The following is a 15009-nucleotide window of genomic DNA, read 5'->3' as shown; positions in this document are numbered from 1 at the left end:
CTACCCAGCCTCGTTTATTCATTTCAAATTTCTTAGAATAGTAATGGCTAATGAAATAACTTGAAATTTCAACGTTTTCTTTATTAAAATTATCATTATTTTTGTTTTCAAACTCCGTTTAACTGCTTCTGGTCGCTCTATACAGATAAACTATGAACTATAGAATTTAATGATACAACTTTTTTAGTAAGTTTTAAAAATTTATAACTTAAACTAAATGTTTGATAAAAAGAAAATACGTATGTTTAAGCAATTAAAATTTAAATTTAATAGAAAACTTTAAATGAGCACTATGGTAGTGTTATAAAATTGTCAACCGTTAACATACAGCTAATAAATAATTACCGTAATTTTTATTATTTCTGTTCAGTTAAATGGGTAACATTTAAATAGTAAGTTAGTTAAAAAATATCTATATCAGTTTTTTATTTTATAGATAAGTTTTAAGATTGATCAAGAAATGTTTGTTAACTTAATATAAATTCACTATGATTGAATTATAGTTAAAAAATACTATACAATTGCATAATCCACTTTTTTAATTTTTAAAATCTTTTATTTAGAGCTAATATAATAAACACTTGAATAATGCACAAAAGAGCATTGCGCTACTGACTTAATAAAGTCTAACTATGCTTCTGACTGTGTCCCCTGATTTGACATAACTTGAATGCTTGTAAATCTAGCGAATGCACTTGCTTTACCCCTTTACATCTTATTTCTTGTGTATGTTTACAAATTTGAAAGCAAAAGCATTAAGAATAGAATTGCGATGTTTATGGTATATTTGCACATAACTGCCACGCTTTCAAAACAAGCAAAGCGGTTGCACTTTGCTCTTAAAAAATATTCCAAATAATTTGTCTGCTATGCTTATCACCACTATAGAGAAGATACTTATTAAAGATATTCACTAATTTTTTTAACACTTTTTTTCATAATTGCTCCTTTTTTAAACGTTTTATTTATAATTGCCGTTTATATTGGGCAGCGTCTGTTTTTTAGTATAATTTTTTATATCGATCAAACATATGAATATACTTTTTATACAATACTTAAAAAAAATTTAAAAAAAAGCATTAGACATAAAATTAAAGCCATAAACTAAAAGCAATAAACCGCAAAAAGTATAAACTATTTATCAAATATTTCTGTTTTTAACTTAGATAGCTAGCGTAATTGATAAGTCGAAAACAAACATATTTTCTTTTTTTTTAGTTTAGCAGACTAACTATTATATAGAATTATTAAAAAAAATAAGCATTTCTACAATTATTGAAATAATATTTTGATAAGCATATTTTAAACATGTTTGTTGTAGTATCTCAAGGGTACTAAGTATGATAAATACGAGTTAACAATTCAAACCTAGATCAATTGATAAAATAAGAGTAACGGAGCTCGCTAAGTTAGCAAAAAAAATATAGAAATAATAATAAAATCATCAAGCATATAATTACATACATTAGTATTACGTATCATTCTTATGTATAATCAGAGTTCTTAACCTTTTTTTTAGTTAAAAACTGTGAATTTTTTTTTGATTATATTAAGATATTTAATTAAATAAGAATTAAAAAGTTTAATTGAAATCTAAAGTTAAATATATTTTAGTTTCTATATTACTTATTTACAAAATAACCTTAAACTCAACGACTTGCAGGTTTTTTTTTATACCCTTTATACATTAAGCTTACCTATACCGTTTATACCGTAGTCATTTATTTTACCACTAATGATAAATTTATTGTCCTTAACACTATGTTCACTTACTTGTACTTATTATTACATAATATATAATAAGCTACTGCTAGCTGTTAATAAACTCTTTCAGAAAAAATTATTTACCAAAAAAAAACAGCAAATCATGTTTTTGCAAAAGTCAAAAAAAATTTTAAATTAGAAATGTTTAAAAGAGTAACTTGACTTGGTAAAACAAAAAAATGTTTAAAACGTCTGAAAATCTAAACCGATTTTTTTATATCGGATTTTTTACAATTAGTTACAGTACATTACTTATGTGCAGTTATTAAATAAGCTAGGATAAATATTGTAAATAAAAAAGTTTCTTTAATTCTTTAAATAATGTTATGGTTCACTATATAAGTGATCTTTTAAATTTGTTTGTAAGATAGGTAAACTGACGTTTAAAGAAATTATTTTAACTTTAAATTATTATTTTAGTCTCATAAATTTACTTTATAAAATAATAAAATTGTTTGTTAATCCTTATATCACACTTGATACTGGTAATAATAATCCTTACATAACATTTGTTAATTCTAATACAACAGTTGATGTTCAACTACTGGTAATCATATTTTACAATTGTTAAAGTATTTTTTATTGATTTAAACTAATTTTTGTATGCTTTGTACAACTTTTTTTAACGTATCAGACAATACTGTTCAGAATTTTTGTTCAATGTGATTTACGTTGACGAGTCCTAAACTAAATTGACTAGAATATTCTAAATAAAAATTAAATTACAATATATTGTAGGAATTAAATATTGCTATATGTTAGTAATTTCAATATAATAATGAATTTGCTTATTCTTCATATAAAAACTAAACTATTAATAATAATTTAGTCATTAAACAATCTTAATTTAGTTGGTGTTACAATTTCAAGCCCTATATCAGACTGTCAAAACTTTTTCTGAAAAATCTTTAAAATGTTAAAGCTTTATTTTAAAGGAAGTAAAACATGCTAGATGATGTTGATTCTAACTAAAACATATATTTAATTCTCCCATAATACTTATATAAACAGTATTTTTTGTCAAAACATTTTAAATACTTTTGGTGAATACAAAACGCTTTCCACGACATGTACTTGGCTGCACAAATAATTTTTGAAAAAGGAAATTGCACATTTATCAGCCAAGAGAAATATAGAGGAAAGTTGTTATATCTGCAAAGTCTACTTTGTGATATATTTGAACCTTTTATCCTTTTTTAGAAAAGTTAGTTTAGTAAATTAAACATTTGTTCTTACCGTTTAAAAAGCTAATAAGGATACTGAATATATATTTTTAAGCATAGAATAGTTAAGATTAGTAAAAAATGCTTATAATAGGTTTTATTTGATTTAACTGATTTTTATCTTTTCAACCAGCTTTTGTTATAATAATGAGAAGTTTTAAATTTTGAAAAAATAAATAGCTAAAACTATTCATAATTAACTTCACAGCAATAAAATTAAAACTACTTTAAAATTATTAATTATAAACTGTTTACTTTTATAAATGTTATAAAAACTTATAAAACTAATAACTTTATTTTATTGAACGAAAAAACACGTCTAAGTATTTATCCTGGTGCACGAAGAACTTTTAAGTTATCAAATCGCACATCACGGATACATTTTAACATCTTGTCCATTTTTTTTTGTTTCTACACGATTATTATAAAATTAAATCTTTCATGTATTTAATGTAAAAACAATAACTTTAATTAAATCATTCTAACTTAAACATTAACTTTTAACTAACAAATTTTGTAAAAAGTATCCAATAATTTTTTCGCGTTTAGTAAAGCTGTACTGTCAATAAAAAGATTTTAAATTAGAAAAATACTTTAGGTTTGTTATACTACTAATATTACATACTTAAGTAAAACATGTTAGTTAGATAGCTGCTAATAAAGTTCAATGAACGGTACTTTCAAGCAATTAAATTGCTTAAGCCACTGGGGAATTTCAAAAGTTTTTTCTGACCACTCGTCTTTATCAGTGTCATAACAGTGTGACATTGTATCAGTTCCATTTTCGCTTGTATTTTCAGGAAAAACAAAAATCTTACTGCCAATTGTTGAATATACATTAAAAAGAGATAATGCATTTTTCGGAATTTGTATAGCCATAAATTCATTGGAAATTTTATCGAAGACTTCGCAACTAGCACACCCTAAATCTTTAAAAGCAAATAGCTTGTTCTTAACGGAAACCAAATGCACATCTGATACACTTTTAATCAAAGAAGGCATCATAGACCATTCATCAGCAAATACGTCGTATGACTCAACACTGTTTGTAACACTATAATCATCCAGTCTACCACCAGCAGTCACTACTTTTCCTTCAAAAACTGTTGAACTGTTGCCAAAACTCCTTGCAACATTCATACGGGACACGTTTTTAAATTTATAGCTTTTTGTATCAAACTCCAAACAACAATCAGTTTTATAATAAACTTTTTTCTGTTGTGGTAGAGTCATCATTGTCATATTTCTGTTTAATTTTTTCGCCTTCATACGACATTTCTCCTCCCATTATATGCACTTTATCAATAAAGGCACAAACACTAAAGCCAGCATGCTGGTCTTCGTTCAGTTCAGCTACTGTCTCCCATCTGTTAGATTTAATTGAATATTTTTGAACTGTTTTAACAAACTCTTTATCTAAACTGTGTCCGCCGAATAAAAATATTTCACCTTTTACGAAAACTGCTTTAGAATACTTTTGAGACTTGATATTAGAACAAAGATCAAATATTTTTCTATAATTACTTCCATGGATTAAACTCACACTTTTGTCAGCTACAAGCTTCCTTCCTTGATATTTTGCACCTCCAAAAACAAAAAAATTAAAGTTTTTTTGTTCACAGTATCTCCTTTGGTAAGAAGTACCGGATTTATTTTGAAAACAAAATCCCTTGTTTTCTAAAACACCTTTCAGAATTTCAACGCAATCGCTACTTTTAGAAAACGATGTAGATTTTTGTAAAACATGCTTTAGAGCGTGATCGGACAACAACGGTAGCCGAACTTTTTTTAAAAGGCTTCCAGCAAAAATTGTTCTCAGTGCCACGCAGTGACCGATCCAGGAATCAGCCGCGTTAAGAATTTCCATTTCCGAAGTTATTTCTAAGAAGCTACTTGACAATATTTTTGAAACGAGGTAGAAACTCAATTCGAAAAAGTCTGGGTTTTCCGCCATCATTGTGAAACAACGCTCTATGCAAGCAATTGTGGTTTTTGCTAGCTCAATAATTTTAAAGGTATGAGCTATTTGGCAATAAAATATTACTTTTCCATTCCTCACATTATTTTTTATGTGTTCATTCAGATCATTTTCTACATCTTTATTCAGAAATAATTTGTTTATTTTAAGTATTGAAACGAAACTCATATCATCGAGAATAGTCCATCCTGAAATATCAAGTAATGTAAGAATTATATAACAAGTTAAAATAAAACTTATATAAAAAGTGACTTATTTAAATACTACACGAAACATCTCTGTAGTTTATAAGAGCCAATTAAAAAGAAAAGTGAAAACTAATGCTTATCATCAGTAATTTATATAACTCAAAAGGTGTTTATTTAATTAACCAAGTCAGCTATGTTTAATAAACGAAAGCAAACTCAATAAGTTTATTTTATTATGAATAGATAAGATTTGAATAAATGAAGTCAGTTTGTCCCAAATTTAATTAAAAATATATAGTATAGTCTTTCATTTTCGGAAGTGACTTAATAATATTCGCCTCAGTTTATAAGTTATATTTCTATTGTTAGTGAATTTTCTTACAATATTTTTATCGTCTATTTAACTAATACTATAATTCGTGATGGATTATGTTAGCAGACACTTGCCTAAGCTAAGTAAAAAAAAACTTTTAACTATTTTTGTGAAGAAAAAAATAATAACCTGCCATAAACTATTGCTTTAGACTGTTTTAAGTTATCTTATATATTACTAAAAAAGTATTTATAAATAATTTAAAATAATTTTTGTTTGTTTAACAATATTATATAATTGCAGTGAAGTTTAGTAAAAGGGGATATAACTTACATTCGTACGATTTAAAAAAGTCAGAGACAATAAATAGTAAAAGGACAAAATGAGAATGTGGTTTTAAAATTTTAAGCATTTATAAAATTTATTTTTTTAGCTCGTTAATTTACTAATTAAAGCTTGATTTTAACACTTTAACTTTATAATTAGATCGAAAGTAGGATTTCCAGCCTTATCAGAGGGAAATAATTGGTAATGAGGCAATAAAAAAATGGGTTAGTAATAAAAAACGGATTGGTACTATATCAAAAGGGGAAAAAACCTTTTTAAACTTCTGACTAAAGGAGCGATTGTAATAACAAGTTTAAAACCCGAGTTCAAGTTTCTTAGAAATACAGAGTTTGTAGATCTTTTATTTTTTAAAACTGATTTTTTGTTTAATAACCGTTAGCATGACTTTAAAATTAATTACAAATTAAGTTAAACTTAGAATAAACTATATAAATAAGGTTTGAAATTGTTTGTTTTTAAATGTAAGATAATGTTAAGCTTTAAAATGTAAACTATAGCTTTGAGTTTACTAAATAAACTGTGGACCAACAAGTCTTTAATAATTAATTTTAATTTAAAATTATATTTCATTATTTATGTGAATTTTCAACAAAAAAAAAAACTTTTTCCCAATTTATTTATTCATTAAACTTTAGAAAGAAATACAAAAAACATATTAATCACAAAAATTGAAAATAATATATATTTTATATTATGTGTTTTACCTGTTTGAAATTGTTGTGGTATGTTTTTCCCAATACTTCTTTTGTAGTTTTCCTGGCAAATTGTTAGTAAGTTATTACTATTGACAGTTTTACAAACTTTTTCACAACCAGTAGCATTTGTAACTTCTGTAACAGTTTTCTCATTCTTTTTATGAGTTGTAAGCTTGTTCTTTTCTTTAATCATAACTATTTAAATTCTACACAAATATTTTAATTACTATTAACAAGTGTCAACTAAATCTGGAAATCGTAAAGTCTTATCAAAAAAAAATCACTTATTAACTTTACATGTTGAAAAAATAAAGTTTACTTAAAATTTATGAGCTACATAAAATATATAAAAGTTTTAAAAATAACTTCAAAAATATTAAAAAAAAATATTTTCTTTTTCACACTAATTTGTAATGCTTTATTTAGACAATTTAATAATAATAAAGATTTTAAAATAAAACTAATAGTCTTTTGTAAAGATAATTAAATAAATGCACAAATTAAAACCACCTTTATGTTTACAACAGCAAAATTAAATAAATTTCTTTAAACCAGTTTACTGAAATACGTGATCATTAAAAATACAGTTTACTACTAATATATTTTTTTTGATATAACAAAAGCAAATTAGTATTAAAGAAATTAAACTTGAAAAAACTAATTGATTTGTCGGCTATAAAGCTAGACAAAGAATTAAAAAAAATTATCAAATTTAGCAGGAGTTTTTCAAAAAAAAAACAGAATTGTCCTACTAATTCTAAATAACCTGAAAAATATCAAACTAGGTCTAGTTTGGTCTGAGGTTTTCTTAATTTTAATACTATCCTGAAAAGCTAGAAATCATGGCAACCTTGTGGTGGCTTGGTTAATTATATAATAAGTAATGCTTAGAAAAAAGTGATATTCTTCCTTCTATTATCTAAATAATGATTAGAACTTTGATTGCAACCTTTAAAGCAAAAGGTACGCAAATAATGATTAGGGCTACTTATTGGAAACAAAATTTTTTGTATTAAAAAAATAATTTATCACTTTACTAGATAATAAAATATTGAAACTGGATCAATTAAACCTCTATTTAGGTCTAGAAAAATAAAAATTCTTGGAAAAAATATCTCCTAACATTTCAAAAAATCTTAAAACTATCCTAAGATTTTTTTAAAATATAAAAAGCTTTTACGATTCATCATAAGTAGTAAAAAAAGATTCAAAATATCCTGAATTAATCAAAGATGTTACAGAATTTCATAATACCTTTAGTTATCCTAAGTACCTTGAGTGTGTGGCAACCCTGCCTTAATTAATAAATTTAAAACAAATTACAGCCATAGGTCGGGAATGGGTATTTAAGTATTTGAAGTTAATCTTATTATTTACAAAAAAATAAAAGCTACAAGTTGTTTTTAATATTTAAAAAAACATATATATCTTTTGGCAGGATGGCCCCTGGTTTTTGAGAAATTTGTTTCACATTTCTACATATATTCTAGGTTTTTATAATTAATCGTTTTAAAGTCAATTTTTAGTTTAAAATTAATATTATGGTAACAAAATGTGTCAAATAGTCAAAAAACTTTGAAAGGATACTGCAAAATACTTTAAGTATGTTTATTGATAAAAATATTTTTGATGAAGCAAAAAAAAAATCATTTTTATGATATTTTTTTTGTGTCAAAACAAAGTTTCACTATTAACACGTATTTCTGTTTTTAATTACAGGTTTTTTAGTGATTTTTGATCTAAATACAAGGTTGTTTCCAGGTTTTTCTTCAAAATTTATTAAGTCCCAGGTTTTTTTCTAATTAGTTTAGACTAAAATGTCTAATTCCAGGTTTCTCAGGGTTTCCAGGTTATTTGGTTTTGAGGAATAAACAAAAATAGAGAGTTTATTTAGTTTATGGAAAGCCCAAACCAAAATGGCAATAGTAGAACAGTTAAAATGAATATATGTCTATTAATTTTTTTAAATTTATTTTAGCAATGGTAATTAAGATACACAGTCAATTTGTTTTAAACATAACTGTTGTGATTTAAAGACTTTCTTTATATAAAACAATTTATTTTTTTTTAGTTTTAGTCAAAAATTGTTTTTTTTTTTTTTATTCAAAAAATCTGCTTTTTACGAGTTATTTGTAAAACAAAAAAGTTTTTGTTGTTTAAAAAGTATATTATAGTATGTTCTATAGCTTTTAAGTATAAGCCACTTTAGGTCTTATAATAAAAAATTGGACCACCACAGTGTTAATGTAGCAATTAGAAAGTTATTTTCCAAATTTTTGTAAAAATAAACTTTCTGTACATCTCTAGTTTAATCAAGTTTAAGGTATAAAACTGTATATATAGTATTTGAAAATATACTGTTTATTCACTTTTAATTAGTTTTTCAATAGAAAAATATTTAATGATGACAAAATATGTTTAATTTCATGACAAAATTTGCATTATAACACAACTAGAAGTATCAATGTAGATAAAAATTCTAATTTTTTATCTCAGTAGTTAATTGAAAAAACAACTTTGGTGAAGAAAGCATAAAACTGCTTTTTTTTTTTATTGCTACAGATTTTACTTTATATTTATGATTTATATCTTAATTTAAAAACCAAAATTCTAACGTAAAAGATAGTACTCTTTATTGAAAAAAGCATTTAAATTTTTTAAAACAAATATTAAAACTTTACAAATTGATTTTTTGCTTATAACTTGTTTATCTAATCATATGTTATGATTTGTTGTGATACTTAAAAAAAAAATACTTGTTAAAAATTATTTTATTAAAAGAAAAAAATGCTTAAAAAACGGTTAAAAGAAAAAATATTATAAATCATACTTATTTAAGCATTCAGTCAAAGTTATATTATTGAAAGAAATATATTATACTTTTAATGTAACTAACTAAAAAAACCTTGAAGATTTAAAGTTTTAAGTTAGTTCGAAAAAGTTATTTTGCAATTTAACTTGAAAAATAGACACAGAAATCAACTTAACCATTTCGTTTAATCTAGCGAATATATTTTTGTTAAATTTGTTGTAAAGGAAAAAAAAAGCTAAGCATCATTTAAAAACAAAGATGTTCTTTATCAAGAAAAAAAACAATCAAAAAGTTGCTTTTCATTAAAAAAAAACTTTAAGTTAACTTTAGATTGTTTATTGAGAAAATTCGTTGATACCCTAAACAGGTAAGTTAGTTTTGGTACAAAGTATTTTAATGAAAGATCTTTTCAAAAGCAAATTTTAGTAATAAAAGTAGTTGAAATAACGTAAGTGAAAATTTTAAAGTTTTTTAAGTACAAATGAATCTAAAAAAAATATTAAAAATTGTTTATACATAAAAAAATGATCTGTGGACGTTTTTGTTTTAATTTTAATTAGCATGAATAGTTTTACAAAAAATATCAAATTTCACAAGCATGCTTTCGTTTTTCATGTGCTTTCAAACTTGATGAAGTGTGAAACTTGATACGAATATGATGTAGACATATACGTTTGTTTTTTAAAAGCCTAACATTTTCGTTATTGTGAATAAGGTATTTTTTTAAATATTTGCAGATTCAACTAAAACTAATTGATCAGATTTAAAAACTGAATTTGTTTTCTTTTACCAAAAATATTATTTGCATCATAAAATGTATAAAAAAAAAGAATTTATCTTATTCTTTTAACTAAAATATAACTAATAAATAACTTTATACAGAAAATGAATTAAGTCTTAATATAAACTTCAAATTTAGATATAGTACTATTGTTCTTCTATTAACAAATATGTGAACAAAGTTTTGTTTTATATAGAAAAAGTTAAAAGAACAAAATGTTTAACTTTTATGTTCAACTTATGTTATAATAGTTTTTTCTTAATTTTATATGGAAACAAAATCAGGTTTTCAAATTAATAAAAAGTAGATTCATTAATGCTTAAATTCTAGTACTACCTTTTAATCATAAGTATACGGGAAAAAACTTTAAAAAGGTAAAACCTAATTTTGAAAGATGAATAAACAATAATTTTTTCAAAAATGGAGCTTAGTACAAAAAAAGCAAATGTATCAAGAAAGTATTATGAATCAGCTACTTAAAGTTTTCAGAATAATGTTGTAAAAAATATAAGCAATAACAGTAAGCACAACTGCTATATCTTTTAAAGCAATAAACTATTCTTTAATATGAACAGAGAAATATAATTTGAAAAACCGCATTTTCACTGAAACAAAAGAGTTTAAAAAAAATTGAACAAGATTTTTGAGATTTTATCTAGCTTTTATAATGTTTTAGTAGATTAACACAAATAAAAAATATCCAAAAGTAGTTTTTTTGAAAAATAAAATTGCATATTTTTTTCATTTAAGTGAGTATCACTAACAAAAAAAGTTTAAAAAACTTTAGCGAAATTGTACTCAACAAATGTTTGCTTTTTCATGTCTTTACAAAATACCTAACATCCAAAATTTATCACCACATATTACAAAAGAATAAGTGGGCTAAAAATGAATTTCCATGTGTAGCTTTAGACTTGTTGGAGTGTGAAACTTCTTCGCACAGAGTTGGCAAGTGTGTTTCGGTTCATTATGATACAGCATATGATGTGACAATGCGTGTTTAGTTTTGAAACTTCTGTCACATATCTTGCACTTGAACTTTCTCTCACTACTATGGGTTGCCAGGTGGTTTTGTAAAGTATATTTTCGAGCAAACTTCTTATCACAAACAGAACATACGTAGGGTTTTTCTCCCGTGTGAGTCCTCATGTGACTAGTCAGAAGAGACTTGTTTCCAAAACACTTCAGGCAAACTTCACACTGATGAGTTTCGTCGTGTATAACTTTATGACTACTTAGACTGCTTTGACTGGCAAACTTTTTCTTACACGTGGGACAGTCAAACAGCTTATCTTCTCTTTTTTGCGTAACTCTACTGCCTGAAAAAATAAAATATATATTTATATGTTATGCACGTTGAATAACTGACTAAAAAATAATAAGTTATATGTTTGCCCAAATAAATAAACAAGCAATAAATTAACTTAACTTATTATTTATTAAATGAAAAGTTACATAACACATAAGTTTTGTTACTTATATTTAAAATATTAATTCATTTAAAATCGAAATCATGAAGTAAAAAAAAAAACATTTCTTTTTATACACTTATGCAAAACTGTTTTTTATTTAATATTATAAACGTTTTACTCACTAGATATGCATATATATAGTACAACATTTTTTTAATAAAAACGATACAATTTAATTTATAACGGACATTCTTATACAAAAAATATTGATTTTTAGGTTTAAAAAAAAAAACAAAGATAATTTACCATAATTACTATACAAAACAACTAACATTTATTATTAGATCTGAAAGGTTGATCTGAATGCAAAGACTCAGGTACAAAATATTCATCTAAATCAGCAGAACTTTGTTCACTTGATTTATCTGTTAATTAGTTAAAATATAAATTATGTAAATAAAAATAATTTATCTGTAGACTCTTATAACTCGTAGAGAAAAATTTTATTATTAATAAAAGTTTGTTCAAGTAGTCGCTCTTTTGTTTTTAAAATATAAAATTTTGAAATATAAGTCTCAACATTTATTAATCATATTAATATTTTATATGTATACCATAACTAAGTTAAATACAAATTATTTCACTTTACTTAGGGCAGTATACAATAATAAACATTAAAAAACTTTAGCTAACTTGATATTATATTGTAAAAATTAATCAACAAACACTATTAATATAAGAAATAACTCTATAATGTCCAAACTTATAAATAAATATCAATAAAATAACATATTTTATTTATTTATTAATATCAATATCTATAATTACAGTTTTGTTTCAATGATACCATTTATTTAAAAAAATTTTTGTAATTTCCTTAACTTAAGTTTTATCATTAAAAGCGCAACTACCAGTTTCAATTAAAATACTAAAAATTAGATGTAACTTTCAGCTATATAAGCAATTTATTAGGTATAAGAATTAAAATATATTTTATATAAATTTTTTTATGATTAGTTGCGATATACACTAAGTTTTAAATATATTCATTGAAACATCAGATATTTAATGTCAGTGCTTGTAAACAACAAAAATACTTAATTACTTTAAGAAACTTTTTGTTGCAAACTTAAAACTGTTTAATATACAATGGTTACAAAGTTATCTTTAAATAAAAAAAATGTTGGAAATTTAAAACTACTAAAATAAAAGAAATTTAGTAGTCAAAACGTTTACACAGAGCACAAAAAATATATTCTATAAAATCAAAATAAAACCTATACCGTGTAAGATATAAGAAAGTACCAAATAACTTGAAAAATTTAAGAAAAATGTAAAACTAAAATAAATTAGGTGGTTCAAACTTTGACAAAAAAATTAGATATGAGAAAATAAAACAATGTTTTTTTGTAAAAAGATATAAACAAAAACTAATAATCTCTTTGTTTAAGTGCAAAAGTTTAATGTTTGAATTTTTTTATCATTGTTTTTACAGTTCGGAAACTAAATTAGATTTTTCTTATTTAAGTTAATTAAAAACATAGTTTTTTTCTATAGTAAATTATAATTATTAAATAAAGAGCATAACTTTTCAGTGAACCATAAAGATTGAATTTTTGCCTAATTGCAGCCAAATAGTTAAGCTTCATTAATTACGTCAAAATGACTCTTAAGATTGTACGTATGCAAAAAATATATACTTATATGAAATGTTTATTTTAAATAAATATTTTGGTTTTGGTACTGGTTTTAAATAAAAAATTTAAAAATAAGACACTCGTTTTAAAAAGTTTATCAATTAATTTGTTTCGCTCATCATCAAAATAAACTTGCTAAAAATTCATAAAAACTGTAAAATCAACCTTTAATAGCGTTTCGCTACGTGTTGTGTACAACACCAGCCACCCGCTTAATGTGAAAGATGCTACACCTATCCATGATTTAAGTAATGTAACATACATATTTAAATGTCATTGTGGAAATGACTACGTAGGTCCGACATCTCAACGTTTTCACGTCAGGCGAGAGCAGCATGTCAGGAAAAAAGCTAAAACGGTTTATTATTAATGACGACATTAAGCTTAAAGGTGAACAGTCATCTATCCAAGAGCACATCCTCAACAACCCTGTTTGTGCTGAGAACTACCTGGATAGTAGGTTCGAAATTCTATCTAGAGCGAAAAACACTTACCATCTCTCAGTTGTAGAATCTTTGTTTATTAGAACTCGTGAGACAAAAGTTTGCAAACAAAGAGATTTTTACAATTTAAAATTTATAAATAGCGTGTTTTTAGTATTATTGTTTTCATTTATTGTTGTATTTTTGTAATGTACTTTTTATTTAATTTTGTTTCCGGTAAAGTTTCTACTATCAAAAATGTTTTCATTTTAACAGTTTTGTTTTACGAAAAACTTCAAATTCATAAGTATAATTCAACTCTAACTTTAACATTTTAAACAGACTTTTATGCTTTATGACTTAACAATTTTTAGCTAGGTATTTCAAAATTACAGTTTATAAATAATTTTATACTTTGATATTATCAGTTTTTAGCAAGTTCATTCTGATGATGAGCTAAACGAAATTAATTAATAAACCTTTTTTAAATGAGTGACTAATGTTTAAATTGTTTAGTTAAATATATATCTAAAATTAATGCCAGTTTTTTTTATACAGTAAACCTAAAATATCTGTTTAAGTTGTGCATTTATTTAAATTTACTTATAATTTTTATTTATTTATTAAAAACGTATAACTTACCAAACTAAGTTAGTTGATATATAGTAAGTACAATATACTACTTTATTTTAACTTGGTTTGTAGATTTATTACTTTGTTTCTTAGAAAAATATGTAAAAAAAAGGGACAAAAACATGTTAAAATGTAAAAGTAACAATAAACTAAAAACTAAATACATATTTAAACTATTGGGGAGAAAATTAATTATGCTGAAGAATAAAGTTTATAAATAAATATATTTTTTAATAACTTAATGATAGAAATAAACAAAAGACATCTAAACAAAAAGAAACGTTTACTAAAAAGATCTCAAAACTGTTTTAAAATACCTCAGTTTCTAAAACTCATAAATTATTTTTAAAACTTATAAATTATATGGTGAACAACCAAATAAATAATTATAAATATTTACTTTTTTTAGCAGTTTCTGTTGTTCTGTTGTCAACTGTAATTGGAACTCCACCATCACAATGCAATCTTAAATTTTCAGTACTTTTAGGTTCAATTTTTATTAATTTGTCTTCATTTGAGTTTTGGTTGACCTTATTCGAGTAATCATCTGTTACTTCATTTAGTAAAAAAAAAATTGAAAACAATTTGAGAATTAAAACATATGAATTACCTAGTTTTCATAGAACTTATTGAATGTTCAAATAATTTATTTGTGAGCTATTCTGTGGCTTAACAGGTTTTACAAATGTTTTAAGTTTAAAATTTACTATGTTTACTTTATTTGTTTACTTGGTAGAAAAATC

The 15009-nt window shown here is 24.0% G+C and overlaps 1 long non-coding RNA gene across 1 annotated transcript; it reads right to left on the bottom strand.

Moving 5' to 3' along the window:
* Window positions 1-11319: 11319 nt before the first annotated feature.
* Window positions 11320-14719, bottom strand: LOC145830141 (uncharacterized). The gene is made up of 3 exons (XR_014369626.1): window positions 14667-14719; window positions 11847-11939; window positions 11320-11421 (listed from the first exon to the last, which is right to left on the bottom strand). It is a non-coding gene; the product is annotated as an uncharacterized LOC145830141 (long non-coding RNA).
* Between the last annotated feature and the right edge of the window lie 290 nt (window positions 14720-15009).

This window comes from Thalia democratica, chromosome 2, assembly GCF_965202585.1.
Source record: "Thalia democratica chromosome 2, ktThaDemo2.hap1.1, whole genome shotgun sequence".
Taxonomy (NCBI): Eukaryota; Metazoa; Chordata; class Thaliacea; order Salpida; family Salpidae; genus Thalia; species Thalia democratica.
This window is presented reverse-complemented; position numbering and strand designations above follow the sequence as displayed.